The 19,128-nt window shown below is 38.1% G+C and overlaps 1 protein-coding gene and 1 long non-coding RNA gene across 4 annotated transcripts in view; one reads left to right on the top strand and one right to left on the bottom strand.

Annotated features, from left to right (window-relative positions):
• Window positions 1–5,676, top strand: part of LOC101787069 (ankyrin repeat domain-containing protein 26-like) — a 124,261-nt gene extending 118,585 nt beyond the window's left edge. Inside the window, exon 35 of one of the 2 annotated variants that reach the window (XR_010049021.1) lies at window positions 4,413–5,676. The gene's annotated coding sequence lies outside the window, so the exon portion shown is untranslated. Of the gene's footprint in view, window positions 1–3,467 lie in introns of both variants that reach the window. The other variant, XR_010049022.1, reaches the window with a different exon arrangement.
• LOC134477124 (uncharacterized) overlaps window positions 1–19,128 on the bottom strand; it is a 195,775-nt gene that overhangs the window by 16,795 nt on the left and 159,852 nt on the right. The gene's annotated exons all lie outside the window — the stretch shown is intronic.

The following is a 19,128-nucleotide window of genomic DNA, read 5'->3' as shown; positions in this document are numbered from 1 at the left end:
TGGCTCTGGCACGAGTCTCATCACAATATGGTCAGTGTGCTGGGAATCTTTCTGACTTACTGATTGTCTCTTCCTGGGTTTATATAATGCAATCAGAGGAGTGACATCCCCCTCACCGATAACATGTTTATTGACTAGAAACAAGTCAAAAATGCCAGGGGAGGCTTCAGCCTGTGGTCACTTGGTGTTGTCATCTGGGGCCTGGATCTAGATGATGGTCATGGAGGGAGTGTGTGGCTGGGAAATGCACAGCCATCTGGCAGGAGAGAGATAGCACAGGGTAGGGTCTCAGCAGCCCTTCAAGCTACCACTTCTGATGCCCAATTTGCTCCCAGCTGCCCACCACTTACAAACTCACTACCTCCAAGTTGCACAGTGGGCTGAAATCTGAGATTTTAGCATCTGTACATTTGCAGAATATTTGGGATCCAAACTACAGCAGAGGCATCTTCTGCACTAAAACCCACAGTCTCCAGAAGTTTAATAAAGTAATCAAAGCAAGAAGCCCACAAAGGCTAGGAGTCTAACCAGATCAAATGGTGACCAGGGAGTAGAGAATCACTAAACAAACAAGCAAACAAAAACAATCTCTAAACACTTAAGGGACAGAATGTTGTGAAATTCTAGGCTGAAGGTGTGACTCAACAATAGTGTTTGCCTAGCACTCATGAGACACTTGGTTCCATTGTCAGCACTCTAAAATAGAAGAAAAAGAGGGAAGGGGAGAAGGGAAGAGGGTGAGTTGGGGAGGGGAGAGGCAGAGGAAGATATATGAATTCAATAACAAAAAATATGAAACTCTGAGCAACTGATATTTTAGAGAAAAAGTAAATGGTAATGTGATTTTAATAAAGCATTATTCCTAAAAGCATAAGGAGAGATTTTCATTATAAAAAGATGTGGGTAAGAAAAATAATCGATTGAAGTCTTTAGAAATCAATATTGTATATGTAAAATAAATAAATGTGTAGATAATTGGACCCAATGCTGAATAAAAAGGTCTCAAATCTTGGGACTGTATTATCAATCAAGAAGAAAAATAAGATTCTCCTGAAACATAGTGTAGCAGGACTAAAAGAAATTACAAGGAGAGTTATGAAAGCAACACAGATCCTGAAACTTCAACCTATTCCAGACTGTACAGTAAGATGACAGACAGAGATGAAGAAAAGAAAGAAAGAGAGAGAGACAGGGAGAGAGAGAGACAGAAACAGAGAGAGAAAGGCAGAGAGAGAGAAGTCAGGGAGCATAAAAAGGAATTGCGACGGTATTGCTATGTCAAAAAGAAATTCCCAAAAGAGTCAAAGGTCATTAATTTTCAGAAGGAAACAACACACCCATTCAAAAGGATGAGTACTAAAAGTTTTTGCAACATGCACCTGTTATTTAAGGACACAAATGATATTTAGAAATCCCTAATCCTTGGTGGAACATCCTTTAAAAATGAATACCATCAATGCAGACTTATTAGCACTAAATAATGGATGTGTAATAATTTCAATCACATAAAAATGTGATTTTGACCTAGAATTTCATCTTTATCAAATTATAAAACAATTGTGCAGAGAAAGGACGTTATTGGACAATCAACAACACAGAAAATGTTCCATTTAAGGAACGCTACTTATGAAAGACCTCCTTGAGGATGCTCCACACACAAAGTAGGGCGAAGCAGGTGAGAAAATGGAAGATTTAGAATAAAACAAACAGTGTATTCACAGGCTACTCATTATTTAAGTTCATTTTCAGTACAAGTGATGATTGATACATGACGTTAAAATTTTAATAATATTCAGACAATAAATTTACTCATAGTTTTCATGGAAATTGTACTCAGGGGGTTCAAAGATGAGACAAAATCAGCATTCATCTTTTTTATTTTTCAGTTTATTATTATGTAAATTTTTGAAATAAAATTTTAAAGATATCCAAGGAAAGTGCAGAAATATCACGTAAAACTTCCAGAACATTAAAGAGAGGAAAATAAGTTACCTTGTTAAGAAGCCAGGGAGCCGCCCTGAATCAGATTCCAGCAGACTCAGGAGACCAAGACCTCTAAACCTTAATGGCATGGAATGTCCTTTGCTTTTTTATGACTCAGTTTCCCTCTCTCTGAAATTGGCTCTTTGGTCTTTATATCTCACTGTCAATCTAGCATCATACATAAATTCATCAAAGACATTTTGGGTCATAAAGAAATGAGTATATGAGTTGTTTGCAAGAGTTTGCAAGGGTGGTCATAGACGGGCTCAGTTTGACTTTTCACCAATGCTTTGTGACTTATGAGTTGTTCTTTCATGTTACAATGATGAATCCTGTGACAACCTTCTTTTTCCACTTAGGGATAGCATACTTTTGGATGAAAGTATGCTAAGCCCGCAGTTTACAGTTTCTTGTGGCATCTCTTTGTATGCAGTGCCAGGTTCTCCATCTCTGTGACCTGTTAGGAAATTAGCAGCCCCTCAGGAGTGCCCAGGTGCCTGCAGTCACTGCCCTGGCTTCAGTCACCCAGAGAGGGCCGCAGCAGCTCTGGGGAGCTAGATCTCATAGGTGTTAGCCCTCCTGCAAACCGTGCATGTGAGGAATCTTGGCTGCCCTGGTGGGACACTGCTTTCTATAAAACCAGCTCCTAGTGCCAGACGAACTGGAGACACTGCTTGGCACACCATCAGCACTGTGCCCACATAGCTGCACCATTAAGCACCTCTCAGAGTTTACGATCTGGGGCATCACACTTTCCGCCGTGGCAGCTGACCCTGTGTCCTGCCTGATCTCATTTCCCTGAAGACACCCATTTCACTGCGCTCAACTATCCACCCTCCTCGACAGATTATTTACCTCTTGGTTGTACTATAGACTGAGGCAAAGATAAGTGCTTTGTTCACTATTCTGCCCAGCCTTGGGTCTAGCAGAGATTTGCTTCAGGGTAATTCCATTTTTAATCTTTTTTATTCATACATGTTTGCAATAGATACTGAATACTTTTCATACTGGGTAATGGGTGTGCATCCATATTACATATTAATCATTTTTCTTTTCCTTCCTTTTCCATGCCCTTGTGTCTCCCCCATCCTCAGATTCCTTTCCATCTCCACCAATCTACTTCTACAAATATGAAAACAGAAGACTGATGGTTTTCAGGGATCAGGCTGATGTGCGTGACAAGCCTGCCATTCACCATTTTTTGTACACATAGTTCACAGAGGCAGGAGGATTATGATCATCCTTCACACCACAGATGCTGTGATCCACACCTCCTATCTCTCTTGCTCTTCTCCTGGTGTGAGAGCTCTCTCATCCCTACCTCCCAGGCCTATATTCTAACAGATTTCCTCTTCCATATTCTGTCTCAACAAAAATATTCTCACCTTTTTTCTTCCTTAAACTGCTTTAATTTTCCATTAATTGTGTCATATGGTGTTACTAAAAGTTATAGGACTGTTTACATTCAATTTTTTTTATTACAGTGAAAGACATGCAGCTGTGAATCACCTCAAAATAGTACTACTTGTTTAGAACATACTCATCTCATCGTGCTTGTCACATCCTGCAGCAGCTCTGGAGTTTCCTTTGCTGAGAATCTTTAGCTGTGCTTCCTGCCTGCCCTGATGTCCTGAATGGATTCAAAATGTTTCCCTTGAATGGTCATTGTGACTTTGGCTAAGAACCTCAGGTCCAGTGGGTGAGATGGATGAGAACATGGCATTGTGCTCTTATTTGACAGAAACTGCCATAAATTTTGATAAATAAGAAATGATCAGAAAGCACAGTGAATGCTGAAATGGGAAGCTTTATTACGGCAAAAGATACATTTCCACTTATACCCCTCAACATGCTCAAAATATTTCCTCTCACTTCCAACACTATAACCTGTCTTTCACAGTAAGATGTCTTTTCCTATAATAAGTCTGTTTTATTCAAACATAATGTACTTTTCAGTCACCCTTGGCATAATCTGACATGGTTGTCTATCTTTCTATGTGCTAGTCTCTCACCTTTAACACGTAAGCTCTGTGAACCTAGTTGTCTGATAAAATTTTATTTTGTGGGTTTTTCCCCAATAATAGTTGGAAAATGAACCTTATTTGAATTAATGAATCAAATATGATCAGTGGATAAAGTTCAACAAGCTTAAGAACATCCCAGCCAATCTTACTCACTCAAAAATGGGAAAGACGTTATAGCCTCAGGAGTCAATAGCATGGAGCCCACGATATGTATGTTTAATGTAGGATCCTTGGGGAAAAAAACCCTAATAGTCTGTGCCTCCTCTGAAAGGTAAAACAGGACCTAACTGAGTCATGATGCAAATCCAGAGAGTGACCCAAAAATCCAGTAAACAGAAAAGATTCACCTCCTTGTCTTTGTCATTCCTCTTACCACAGAGCTAAGCTGTGCATATTCCTTTCCAGTCCACCAGAGAGAAACAGCAGCAGGTGGACAGAGGTGAGCAGGAAAGCAGTGTGCCCTCCTCAGTGACTACTGATGATTTTTCTTGGTCCTGCACAATGGATCTTCCAGGGACCCGGGCTGCTTGAAGCTGGCTGTCTTAGTCACTTTCCCAGTTGCTGGAAGAAATACTCAACACCGCCAATTTAAAGACTTTCTGTAGCGCAGGTTGTGAAGTCTCAGTCCTAGCACATTCGGCTGTTCCAAAGCAGGAAGACCTCGCACAAGGGTCTGGCGAAGGAGAGCTGCTCGGGTCACGGTGGCCAGGAAGCAGACAGCAATAGGAGGTGCCAGGGCCGGAGATGAAAACCCTTCCAGGTCTCACCCTGGGTATGACGTCTTCCAACCAGCTACCACTTCCTCACAGCAAGTGAGCTCTGACACTTCTGCTGTCCAGTCCTCTTCCAAAAGCCTCACTTATGTGCCATGGTGAAGAGTCTCAGTACGTCCTAACATGGAGCTCCATCACAATGCATTTCTTCTGTGTTCAGCTCTTGGCAGAGGGTGATGGGCAAGTTGTGGGACTCCTGCAGGAAGACCTGGGCTCTCGCTCTGCCCCTCCAACATCCCTTGCTCTATTCCTTGCTCGCTCTGGACTTAACTTCTTCATTCACATCATGAATATTAATAGTTCAAAGCAAGTCCTTTTCATCATTTTAGTAACCATGTCAAAAATGGAAACAACTCAATACCTACCTGTGGGAGATCATTTAAATCAATCTGATGTAGAGAACACAATGGAAGAGTATCTCATGACATATTGTAGATGGCCAAACAATACATTAGCATAAAGCTAATTTTGTAAGGAAAGGACAAAAACCCATTTGGATGCAGAGTAACATAATTAAAAGAAATAGTTTGGTGGATTACAAGTTATTTCTGGGTAGAAAATTACAATTTTCCCCCCTTTCATGGTTTTTAACTTTTCAAAGTAATAAAAATTATAGAAATAATTATAATAATGAATAGCAAACAACTGTATAACACTTACTCTGTAGCAAGACATAGCCAAACATTATATATATATATATATATATATATATATATATTCATTTCATTCTTTCAGTGTAGGTATTTTTTATTCATTTCATAATTGCAAAAAGTAGCAAAAGCAACACAAAGAAAATGTAAGCATTTTGTAATTAATCTAAGGTGTTACAATGAATTATTGCTACTTTGAAGGCTTGGGAAAACTCCTAAGTTACCAATAAATAAATCAGGAATTGATTTCTTGTGTCTCTTTTGTTTTAAGTATTTCACAATCGAACGTTGAAGTCACACAAAAATGACTATGGGGCTGATTTTCTCAAACCCCTAAGGGAAAATTTCATCAGAAAATTTTCTGCTTGCTTTTAGGCTAAAATAACAATTTACTCCATGAACTATCAAGGATCAAGGAAGGTTTGTAGGAGTAAAATACTGAACCCCATGTAGCAGTTATAAGCCTGCTAATAGCTCTTTAAGTCTGAGAGAGTCCCAAACTATGGATCTTTGCCTTCAAAGCACTCTATGTAATACCCACAGATAGCTTTAGGTGCCACAAAAGTCAATAACAAACGATTCCAAGACTGAGATTTTCAAGTGTCTATACAGAAACACTTTTTTTTTAGATCACTTCGTCTCTGAAATGCCATTGCTAACCTTTGTCTGTTTTCTATTTTCAAGCACTCAGATTGCCTTGACTGCTAATGTACAGAGATTCCTCTAAGTCACAAAAATCAACTCTATAACTTAGCATGTTATTCTTCTCAGACTCATGTCTAAAAGGAGAAAAGACATCTCTTCGAGTTTTCCGACACAAGTCCCTTAACATGTTCTGAGGTGGCTGAGTTGGAGAAGATTTGTTTCAGCCAAAGTATCTCAAATGATACAAAGATATTTAACAAAGATTTTGATATTACAGGTTTTTTCTAATGATCACATACAGTGTGATAGTAATTAAATCTTATTTGACAATTGAACTACAAAATAAATTGCAATGAATTTAATTTGTCCAAGGTCACACTAATAGTACTAGATGCAGTAGTCTATGCAAAGATACTTGCCTAGCTCTACATGCCTTCTAGATACTAAATGCAATTGCTGTTAGCATTTTTGGAAATGTATCTGGTTGTTATTAACACACATGTACTGATTCCCATGCTAGTTCTTGCTATTTGAACATTCCTTGGACAGCTCCCCACTGTATGGGCTGCCCTGATTACAACTGGAGAAGTCTAATTTCCATTTATTCTCAAAAGCCCATATTCAATTTCCCAAACATGAGGAGGAACTAATCACAAAACAAAAAATGTGTTTTTTTCATACAGTATTTATCCTGCATCAGGTAGTCTCTAAGGACTTTATATATACTGTTGCTTAATTCTTATAAAAAATTTATTAATAAAGTTCTTAAAATACCATTATAACTTCAAATGAGATAACTGAAGTGCAGCAAATTCAATCAACTGGAAAAATGGAAGCTATTAAAGGAGTGCTGAAGGCCATCTTCATTGATACAACAACAGTAAAATTCCTGGGGAAGGTGTATGGTACCTACTCAGATCTAGTTTATAACAGCTGCTAAGTAAACGCTTTGTGTAAATAATAAATGTTAGAGGAAAACATTTTATAGTGTCAACAATATGGTCCTGGGTAAGGGAATAATAAATTAAATGGTGGTTTTTGAAAAGAAATACTACCATATGCAAAGGAAAACTCAGGACTCAGCTAGATCCCCCAAGCATCCACAGAGCCACATCCTGCCAGTAAATCTTGCCTATGAAATAAATATCCAATGGAAATGTTTTGTGCAGCCAGTCCTGAAACATCTTGTTCACAGACCATTGGTGCCTTCAAATCTGAAGCACCAATGAGCAGCCATCCTATTTACATATTTTTCAAGCTTCAGTGTCTCTTGGGACTAAGAGCATTGCTCAATCACCGACCTCTCTCAATGTGCTACTGTTCCAGCTCCGACACCAGATTCTAAACTTTTAATGGTTATTTGAAGACATCTAAAATGAAACAGTAGTAACAATTTGCAAAAGGAAAGCAAATAAGGAAAATTAAATAAATTATAACAATTAAGATGAAAAACACTCATCCTATTATATTTCTAAATCATCACGGAAAGAAACAGAAGAAAATGTTTTCAACTTGGCAGACAACCAGTGACCAATGGTCCTTTTCCTATAAGCTTCTTGTTTCTATTCAAGTAAGTTATCTCTACTTGCATTGCATAGTGTTTGCACTTGGTTTATTTTTAGTACAAAAGTAATAGTCCTTACCTTTTACTTCGATGTATATGTTTATTGCTTCAACGTCTGAAAAGTAGAATGCCTGTCATTTTAATGTGAGAATAAAGTGCTAACACTCCCTCATGACATACATGAAATGACTGCGCTTCCTCTACTATCCATGGCAAATTGCAAGTGCTCAGTAAATGCCTGATGAAATATATTCTCAGAGGAACTGTGAGAACTTGGTGTATCTTGCACTAAAATTAAAATAAGAAGAGATAGGTAGCCTTTCTGATTCATAGCTTCAAACTATACCTCATTGTCTGCTTATGCAAGTTAATGCTACAAGTATCAGCACTGAGACAGAAAAAATGGGTGAAGAAGGAAAAAGGCAGAGAACAGCAATGGGAGGGTAAGTGGGACAGACGGAAGCTGTGACATAGAAGACACGCAACCTACATCCCATGATCCCTGTGCAGGGTGTGAAATCCTGCCTAAAGTTTAAAGAGCTTCACTACAAGCTCATCATGTCCCTTCAGGAAGTGAAAAATACAGAGCAGAGAGATAAAAACAACAAAGGTGACACCTTGGAGGGCATATATCAACCCCCAGATTATGGTAAGTTAGAAGCATCACAGACACAGTGATCTGGGCCACTTGAATTCTCACTTTTTCCATTTCTTTCTTGAAAAATAGTCTTCAAAGGATGCGTCTTTACTGACTCTTAAGAAGATAAAATAGGTAACATCTATGAAAAGAACAGTCACATTATGTTATCCCACACATGGTGCTTGAAACAATGAGACTTTCTTTCCATCGGGAACATGAAATATATTTGTCCACAATGCCCTGATTTGTCATAGTTAAATATTCTATTTCTTTACTGATATTTTTCTTTTTTTCCTGGTGCATATCTGCGAGGAACCTGTTCTGCCATTAATGTTAATAATATTAAAATTAATGACTAGTTACCTGAAAATCAAGCTGTTTTCATATTCTAGGTTCTGTTGACCCACTGGATATTAATGTCCACTCACCTGTTGCTGCAAGGGCCTTTCCATGGGAGAGAAGGACTCTGGCATGTACTGTGCTCACTCTACATTAGCAACTGTCTGTCAGCCTTTGGGTCATTGATAAAAATCACCTTGCTTCTGCAGAAAGTCTCTGTTTCCATTTCCTATCAAGAAACACCCCTAAACTCACCAATAATCTCTTCAGAATGTAAACACAGCTCAGCAGCAAAATATTCTCTAATCTGTTTCCTAATATGCCATGTTTGCTGCTCAGCCTGGGATGCAGTAACTCATTTACAACTGTAGCCAGCGGTGCTACAGGAGGGACACACAACTGGTTGCCGAACTCAAACAGAGAGTGTGCTGGTGCCACCATGGCACACCCACATCACCCCGCTTCCTAATGAGTTGCTCTTGGGATGCACTGCAGATGTTTGCATTTTACTGTCACACCTGTCAGTCTGCTGCACACACAACATTAAGAATTGTCTGCACACACAGCCAATTCTTAATGCTGTGTGTGTTTGTGTGTGTGTATGGACACACACGTGTGCAACCATGAGCTTTGCCCAATACAAAGAATTCATCTCTAAAATAACTAAAAACATAATGGGCTAGGTTGTCCCACCTGCTGAACTTATCTAAAAATATTTCCTTGGGGCACCCTGGATGTATAGCACCATATTTACGCAGAGCCTTTAAGGAATGATGTGCTTCACCAGGGAAAGGTGAATATTTTGTGTTTGTTGTCACAGCAATGTATTTCACAAGCTTGAATTTAAAGAAGCTTGGGGAACTGCCATCCTCAAGAATATGTTTTCAGAGTGGTATAGACACCCACATTTCACACACACACACACACACACACACACACACACACACACACACACATTCATACTCAGACAAAGTAAAACTGCTGTATTGAACGACCTTTGTATCAGTAAATGTCTCATTTTGTCATCAGCTGCACCCTGTGTGCCCAGACATCCTTTGCTTTATGAAATCTAAAGATAGTGTCTGACTTGGCACTCCAGTTGCTTTTCTTCTGACACTACAATGTGGAGCCCTATTTAGTCATGAGAGCAAGAAATCACAATGGTACGGAAGGCACCTACGACTTCCCTTGCTTCCTGCAGAAGGTGCTTCCATAGGAACGCACTGTCATGTTGCTCACAAAACCAAAGAAGCCTGATCTACACTGCCCTTGAGACCAAGTGGCAGGGCAGCCACCAACAAGAAGTTATCCTCCCCTCAGTTCTCTAATCTGTGAAATAGGATGATTGTCACTGTCACAGAGGCTAGAATGAAACAACCAATGTGAAAACACATTCAGTCTTCAAAGTTCTTACCTCATGTATCTTCACACTGAGTTCATGCATTATCTAAGTATGCTCCATAGATATCACATGATGAAAAATTTTCTTGTGTCAATTGATATTAGAGTGTTATTTGTAGACCATCCTTTACTTTTTCTTACCACCTTCTATTATTTAATAAAGTATATGATGATGTAATTTTTATAGTTTTTCTTCAGAGAAAAACTAAAATGTAAGACTCAGTCTCAATCTGTCACCAATGCCTGGGTCTAAAATGCAGGTTTAATTAGTTTTTCTTTTGTTTTTGATACTTTAATCCCAGTGGAAGAAATTGCATGTTCTTTCTGATATAAACTAGATGGAGCTACAGACTTATTTGGGTTAATGAACACTGGTTTAAAGACATATCAGAGAACAATTGAGCAGTGGTCATTCAGAACTTTGTTTACTTTCTGTAAACTATAGATGTTCTTTGGCATTGTGTTTGGGAAGACAGCACAGATGACTACATCCAAAGGCTCCCATCTGTAACCAGTGTAACCCAGAATGAATTTAAGCACGAAGAGAAAAATCCCATCTTCCACACTTAACATATGATAAGACGCCTTTCCCCTCTAGCCATTGCCAAAAAGGTGGGAAAATATAGTTCTTTCATCTCCACAGTAGAAATAAAGATTGATTTGCGCTCCAATGTAAGTCCTCACCTTCACTATTCATTATGCCTCACATTCCATTAACCACTTCAAGGTGACCTGAGTCGTTAATTTCTATAGAAAGAGAGTCAGAAAGTGTCTTCGTAATAAGAATAACTGCAACCTAGAGTTTATAACTGCAGAGATTTTCTCTTCTATACTCCTCAAGAACAGAAATAAGTACTTATTCAGCCAAACCAACAGAGTATAGAAGCCATAATTTTGTGTCTAACAATTTCAGAGAGATCTTCTGAGAAACTGAAGGTGGCTAGAACCACCCACTGCGACAAGAAAGTCACTTTTTTTCCCAAAAGAAATTCACTAGAGGAAATCATTTAAGTTTTAGATGACAGTGTTCTGAAGGAAAAAAATTGAAAATAAATGTGAAAACTTTGTAGAAGTAGTGAAATAAGTTTTGATTAAAATGTTTTAGGTTTAACAGAGGAAAGAAAACATGAGGAGAGATCAAATAAGGAAATATAGTGATTACTTTATTCTCATTTTGAATTCTGTTGACACTGTAGATTAGTTCAGGACAGAGTTTTACTCTTTTTCCTGTGTTTACCATCTGGCTGAGTCCTTTACCTAAGCTGTGAACTAAAACTGACTTTCACAAACAGTCATAGCATCTTTTTTTCTGTTCTGTAATGGGCTGGATCTTTGGAAAAGTGAATTTTCAATGACATCGCATTCTATGGATAACTATTCAAGTATTCCTGGTAACAACAATGTTTCCATAGATGTAATAATAATGGGAGAATGAACAATATTGAGAAGGGGTCAGCATTATATAACTAGGCTCTGATTATTTGCATTTCTTCACTTTTCCATTGAAAATACGAGAAAGTCTCAAGAAAATGGATAAACAAGTTTATTCACATTTTGTCCAATTGGGAAGTCAGCTATTCTGACACCTGGAAAATATTTTTTAAAACTCCAATTTATAGCAGGAGTAGAACAAAGCCAAGAAATTAGCTGACCTTTGGCCCATCAGAAGGTCCAGAAATAAGTAGGAAATCTGCACTATACATTAATACTTGCAGATGAAGGTAGCTTATATAAACTAGTCCCCCAACCATTAACCTGCTTAATCTTAAAACTGTGAGAGAAGTCTTTCTCTGCCTTCCATGGGAGGGAGTTAGTACTCAGAAATGAAAAAGAACTTAGTTACTCAGAAACTGAACCCATACACAGATCACGAAAGTTTGTGGGTGAGGGAAACAAGGTGAGAGATGGAGGAACAGAAGGATTATGTAACCCCTCAAGCTTGTGATTCCCAATCTTGGTGAACACTTATCCACAGCAGTATTTGCTGCTGTTCTATGCACCTGTAATATCCTCAGAGAAATGAGAAGTTTGCCTCCTTTAAATTCCCATGTCCTTTATTAGTACTTTTCTGGGCCTTTTTGACATTCCTATCACAAGTTGCACATGTACTGCAGTGAACTGGACAGGGGTCCTTCAGGATAACTTTGCCCTAATGCCAGAGCCTACAAATGTTACATCCTTGAGAAAGGGGCCTACCAGCTCTGATTAAGCTAAGGAATGGGAGATAAGGAGATTACTTTGTATTTACATGAGGGAGCACTTAGTGTACTGTATAAGCATCCTTGTAACAGGATGCCATGGGTTAGATAACACAAAGAGATGGGAAGCAAGCTCAGGACACCAGAAACAAGATGCAAATCACTGGTTTTGAAGATGGCAGCTGGGGCAGGGACCAGGACTCTGAAGGAATGCAAGTCCAGAGTCTAGAAAAAACAGTAGATCGGCTTCTCTCCTGGGTCTTCCAAGGGGAGCACCGCTTTGCTTCTCTTTGACTTTGACCCAGTGATGCTGATTTCAGCCTCTAACTTCCACAAATGCAAGAGAATAAGAGAGGGGAAAATGGGTTTGGGTTCTTGGCTCCTTGTTTGTGGTTGTCATGAAAACTGTAGGATGTTGACATATTTACACTTTGGGGTGCGACTTCATAGATGGTGAAGCCCAATGATCTGGCTCCAGAGTCAATATTCAAAACATTACCCAATGTAAGCTTTTAGAGAAACTGTGGATTTTGTCTGCAAATGTGTCAGTCATCTGTTTTTATCTCCCACTCCCACTCTTGGAATACTTAAAACAGTACTTCAAGGAAATTAACTATTTTACAAAGTTTTTACCTCCACTAAAAGTTTAATATATTCTGGCTCATTATGCAGTATTTGGGAAAAACAAGAAAAATACCCATAATTTTCAACTCTTATGTCCCAAAAATAAGCACATTTAACATGCAGGTATTTATTCTTCTGTAATTTTATGCTGACTTTGTAGTTTTATTTGTTAGTTTTACATAGTTGCAGCCTAGGATTATGTATTCTATATATATGTTATACTTTTATACTTTTCTTCCTTATGCTGAACAATGTAAGCTTTAATTACAATGTCATAATTTTCTTCTCAGAACATCATGTTCTTTCCTAATTTTTATTATAAATTATAAGTAAAAAAATAAAAAATACAGAATTATGATGTGAAGACCATCATTGGTTAATCTTTCTGATTCTTTGTATGTGTTTCCAGATAGGAATACATGGATAGACTGAGAGATAGACAGACAGACAGATACCTAGACACAGAATAAACACAAATATAGAATGATACTACATGTATTAACTTGAAATTTACTTTTAAATTCAATGGCATATATCAAACATCTATTTCAGAATATACAAACGAGTTTATTCTATTCAATGACTATATCATTGAATCTAATCAGTGAGTGTATCAAAACACTGGTATCATGATTGACATACTTACAGAAATTCAACTTTTCTATAATGGTTTTTTCCAAAGTGTCAATAAACACTCCTTTCCAACATTTTGAGTGTTTCTATGTGAAACTTAATTTAAAAGTAGAATTTGTGGGCCAGCATTTTATGTACTTTTTATTTGATTGTTACTGACAATTTGCTCAAAATCTTGCACCAATGTATACTTCCATCTACAGGAATAGTATGTTCCCCATATCCTTAATAACACTAGGTAACATGCTTTGAAAACATGAGAGATAAAATAGCGCTCCATTATTCTACTTTACTGAAAAATATATTGTGGGAGCATATTTTCATTTATATTAATCATGGTTCATATATTGCTCAAATGTTTTGGCCATTTTCCATTTATTATTTAAGCCACAGTATAGCTTTATAAGCACAGTATAAGTCACAGAATAATTTTATAAAGTGTATAAGCTAAACTAGTGAATCATATCATTTATCAGTTTTGGAAAAAATGAGACAAGAAATTTTCATGCAAAAGCTTTTGTACTGTTCTAGATTACAAAACAAAAATGTTTATTAACAGTTTGAATGTAAAGGTTCTTTCTCTTTGCTAAATAACTTCACCGACCACCAGCTCCACAGTCTTGTCCCTGTGGCCTTGTGCTACAGTGGCAACTGACAACTGGACTCAGCCATGCAGAAGAGCACAGCACTCAGGTCACACCTGCGACCTACACCCTGTTCACAGGAGTTGATAGCATCCCAAAGATGAGATTCTTACTAACAACAGAATGTTTGGACACAAGCAGAAACCTGGCTGACCATTTTAGCCAGCTCTCAAGGGAGGTTGTGAGATGCTATCTGCCAGGGGAGCCATCTATGACAGCGGAACCCAGCTGGCTGCACCCCAAGGCTATGATGCAAGAACTCACGGGGCTGTAGTTGAGCTCATGATCACCATTATCCAGGGGCCTGCAGTTGAGCCACAGGTGCCTGTGACACTGCTACACAGGTGCCTTAGATTGAGTACCCCATACATTAGTCTGCCTCTACCAGTTCATAAAACCATCAGGGTGTTTCCTATCCAAGAGTGAAAGCCAGGCAGGGGACCAAGTAGGAATCTGAAATCTCATCTTTCTGGTCTCCTTCTGCCCCAGAAACTGAGGGAAGAATGTGTGGTTTGTTTGTGTTCTTCACTACTGTTATGTAAAGTTTACAAATAAAAATATATGAGAGAGAGAGAGAGAGAGAGAGAGAGAGAGAGAGAGAGAGAGAGAGAAGCATAGTATTATACTATTGTTTCCTTCCATGGAAAACAAGAAAAAAATAATATTTTTTTCTCAAAAATATTGTTAATTAGGTAGGCTGGTAAAAAATACTTCTCATTTTTCAGAGTGTGATTAAATATTTTCCCATCTGTGTGTTTCCCTATTTTTCCTTAAGATCTTTTGTTCATATTTTCTCTTGAACTCTGTTAGTGCTAAAAAGATTCTCTTTCTTAGTGGTCCTGATTTGGGGGCACAGAGTCATCAAAATGAAAAAGCAGATGTTCTGATGTAATTGCTTAGGTGTAAAGTGCCCCAGAGTCTCAGGTGTTTGGAAAGCAAATGGATCATGGGAACTAATACACTTTGCAGTTCCTACCCAAATGTGCTATTGGGAGATTGGGGCTTGCTAAAAGATGTGGTTCCCTGGGTTGTGACTAAGAAGGGTGACTTTCAATCCACTCCTTTCTTCTCTCTCTGTTTTCTAGTCACCAAGAATTAGCAGTCCTTCTCAGGAAGAATCTTCCATTATGAAATTCCTGCCTTGGAGCCAACCAAGCAGGGATTGAATCCTCAGAAAGTCATGAGTCAAAATAAACCTTCCCCACTTTAAATTATTAATGGTAACTATTTTATTCATGTGATTAGAAAGCAATTAAGAATTTTGTGAAAGAGATGTTGATGCAAATGTTCACTAGGGCTTCAACAGAACTTCCTCTTACCACACATGCATAGGGAAAGTAATTTTGACTGATAATGAAGTTGGACACTTGAAGGGGAATAACCCAATAAGGTCTACAGAGTTAGTGATTAAGAACACCAGAAAAATCCAAAGCCAGCCTGCAAATGTCTAGCCTTTCTCAGTTAACTGCCCCAAAGAGGCTGTCAGATATCTGTCTAAAGGCAAATATTATGGTTTGTATCTAGATGTCCCACCCATGTGAACATGATGAAGTGGGCTTTTGAAGACAGCTTGTGGAGACCTCTTGTTTACATGCCCTCAGGAAACAGAGTTACAGCAATTCCAGCTCAACTTAGCAAGGGGACAGGCTCCTCAATTTTTTAAACATACTATGCAACAGGAGGACATAGAGATGTTGTGAGCACTACACTAGGGTGTGGTGCTCTAGGATGAGTAGCCTGCATACAATACAATGGAAGGGAAAAGATTTGCTTCACTGCTTTTTTGCTCTTGCTTTTACTGTCTTGCACCACCATGAACTGTTGTCCCTTTTCTATGACACCCTGATTTGAGCAGTTGATTATGAACTGAAACCTCTACAAACTGTGAGCTAAATAAACCTTTCCTTCTTTAATTTTCAGCAACAGGTATTTTGTCTCAGCAATGAGAAAAAAGTAACAAAGACAGAATTTGGTACCAGGGATGGGGTTGTGGTGACTATAGCTGACCATACAGTTCAAGAACTTTCGGGAATAATTTGTGGAAAGAGTTTGGGAAAGTTCAGATATGGCACCTGAAAGAGTAGAACTGGCATGAAAAGCAGAATTTCTGTATGGGAGATTCTGGTCAAGCTCAGAAAATGAGAAGGCCAATACAAATCCTGCTGGTAGAGACTCGACTTGGGAGATTTCTGCTGGAAAGAAGGACTACATTGACTGCTGAACTCCACGTGATACGGCTTGGCAAAAAGTTTGTTTGTGTTTTGCTTGTGCAAGATACTTTGCTGAAGACTAAAATTAAGGGTGATGAATTATCTAACCTCACAGAAGAAATTTCAAGACAGTCTAATGTTGAGACAGTGGCAGGATTTACATGGAGAATCAAGAATAGAGAGCCCAGTACAATGATATAAAATGTTGTGAGTTTGGCCAGAGCAGAGGCTCCAGTAAAGCTGTGGAAAACAAAAACACAGCTGAGGTGATCCCAACTGCTGAGAAGAAACAAGAGGATAGAAAATATGGCCTGAGGTTATCAGGAGAAGCAGCAAGTCTCCACCCTTTGCTGCCCCAAAACTGAAAAATTGAAAGACTTGGCTTTGAGAAGAGACCTGCAGAGTACCATGTTCCAGAATGGTGACAGCAAAGAAAATTTGTCCCTCAGAATTGGATTCAGAGTACCCAGTAATCCAGGCACTTGACCCCTACAGCTAAGAGAGGAGAAAGCGTCTCTACTGCTCCAGCTGGCAGGAGACCTTGGCATCATCCACATTGCACTGGTTTTAGGCACACAGAGAATGCAAGAGTTGTGGGATTAAGAAAGCTGCCACTCCAATCTCAGAACACCTGGGAGTGCAGGTAATTGTGCCCCTGAGAGGGCAATGTGTGAAACTGTGGGAGTGAAGCCAAAGATGCAAGAAAGGAGGAGAGCAGGCCCAAGGGAGAAGCTGTGGGAGCTACAACCACCAAAAGTTCCATAAGTGCTAAGCCACGCAAGTCCTTTGAAACTCACATCTTGCCACAGATTGCCTCATATGCTGTACATGGAACTACAGGACTTAATGTTTGCCCTGCTGGGTTTTGGACTTGCTTTGGTCCTATTCATTTATTATCCCCATTTGTAACTTCTAAAAAGCACATGTTTAATCTTATGCTACTGAATGTTGAAATCATTTAACTTCTGATTTGTACAAGGGCTCACAGCTAAGAGTTTGCCTTAAATTTAAGAGGAAACTTAGCACTTGGACTTTTCAGCAATGCTGAAACAGTCATAATTTTGGCAATTCTTACAGATGAATTAAACGGTTTTTGCATAAAAGGGCGTGCATAATTCTGACCCCATTTTTGGGTCATAATGTTATGGCCTGTGTCTAGACAGCCTCTCATATCCTACTGTTGTTTTGAAAAGTGGGAATTTCAAAAACAGCTTGTTAAACTGGACATTGGTGATGGGAGTGTAGACTGGTGCAACCACTGTGGAAATCACTGTAGAGATTTTTCCAAAAACAGGCATTGTAAATCTCATTCAATCTGGCTACTTCTTTTCTGGGTATTTCCCCAAGAAAATTGAAAATATCATGCCACAGCAATATATGTGTACCCATCATTTTTAAAAAATTTTATTTAAGGAGAAAAAGAAAAAAAAACAGAAAAAGGGTACAAGTTATACAGAATTTCAAAAAAAAATAAACAGCAAGAAACCACTAGTTAATAGATTACATATTGTCATTTTAGAAATAGTTGTTCAAGTTACAGAATTAAAGCATATAAAGTCTCACATTAAAACAGTGAGACTACAAACAGTTATGTTCAATGATCCAACAAAAACTCAGTAATATGGTTATCTATCTTATACACTTAAATATACATGCACTTATATCCTTTAGAGTACTTTCTTTTCCTCTCTTTTTTACAATGATAATTGCACATATTGGGTTTTACTAATCCTACAGTACTTATTACTTTTTTTGAAAAGAATAAAACCAAATGTGACATAACAAAACAAAGTCAGTCAAATCAAAAGGATGGACATAGTACATAATGTAAAAACAGAATACAAGGAGATCAACAATGGTTACCATAATGGCTCTTGCTATGTTAAAAATAATTGCCTATATCATCAGTTATAATAAAATGAATAAAACAGTAAAGAACAAAGCCAATAAAAACCAAAACAGTGGTGACATTGCAGGACTTCAAAAGAAAATAATAGTCAATTCAGAATGGGCATCATAGTGAATCTTATTGTCTTCACAGTTGTTGCCTATACTCTCAAACTTGGTACTATCAAGCAAAACAGAATAGAGTAAAATCAATCAAAACATGATGATGAGAGCAATACAGGGTTTCAAATCAAGTTAATAGGAAATCAAAGTGGGTTACTATAATATAGCCTGCTAATTTTTATTTATGTTTTCCCTTAATTAAAAAGATAAAAATAAAAAATAAACAATAATAAAGGAGCCTGAGATAAAAGAGGACATAACAACAAAACAGCACAGGGCAAAACATAACCATTTAAGCAAAATAGTGTTTCACCACAAGATATTCCGACATAGAAGTAGTTACCATAGTATCGCTTTCCTTGAAATCTTTGAGTATAACTTCATATCCTGTAGCATCAAACATATCAAGACAATGTAAAACCATTCAAGAGAATGATAGTATTACAGGATATTTAGAACCAATTAACAGAAAAGGAACAATGGTTTCTGTATTATCACCTTTTCTATAAAAGATTTTGTTAATAGTATCACATATAACTGATGGGTGTTCCTTGTAAGTGATCTGTTTCTTGTCTCTGACAGTTTTTAATATTGTGTTCTTATATTGGATTTCTGGAATTTTGATTATTATATGCCTGGGTGTAGTTCTGTTTGGGTTGTAGGTGGCTGGGGTCCTGTATGCCTCACAGATATGAGTATCTTTACCTTTTCCCACATTAGGGAAGTTCTCCTTGATTATTTCTGTGAATAGCCTTTGTAGTTCATTTGTTTGTATCCCTGCTTCTTCCTT

This window comes from Cavia porcellus, unplaced genomic scaffold (assembly GCF_034190915.1).
Source record: "Cavia porcellus strain 051 isolate PalLab524CR breed Dunkin Hartley unplaced genomic scaffold, mCavPor4.1 scaffold_8, whole genome shotgun sequence".
Lineage (NCBI taxonomy): Eukaryota > Metazoa > Chordata > Mammalia > Rodentia > Caviidae > Cavia > Cavia porcellus.
The sequence above is the reverse complement of the archived record's forward strand: the minus strand, read 5'-3'. Positions and strand labels throughout refer to the sequence as shown.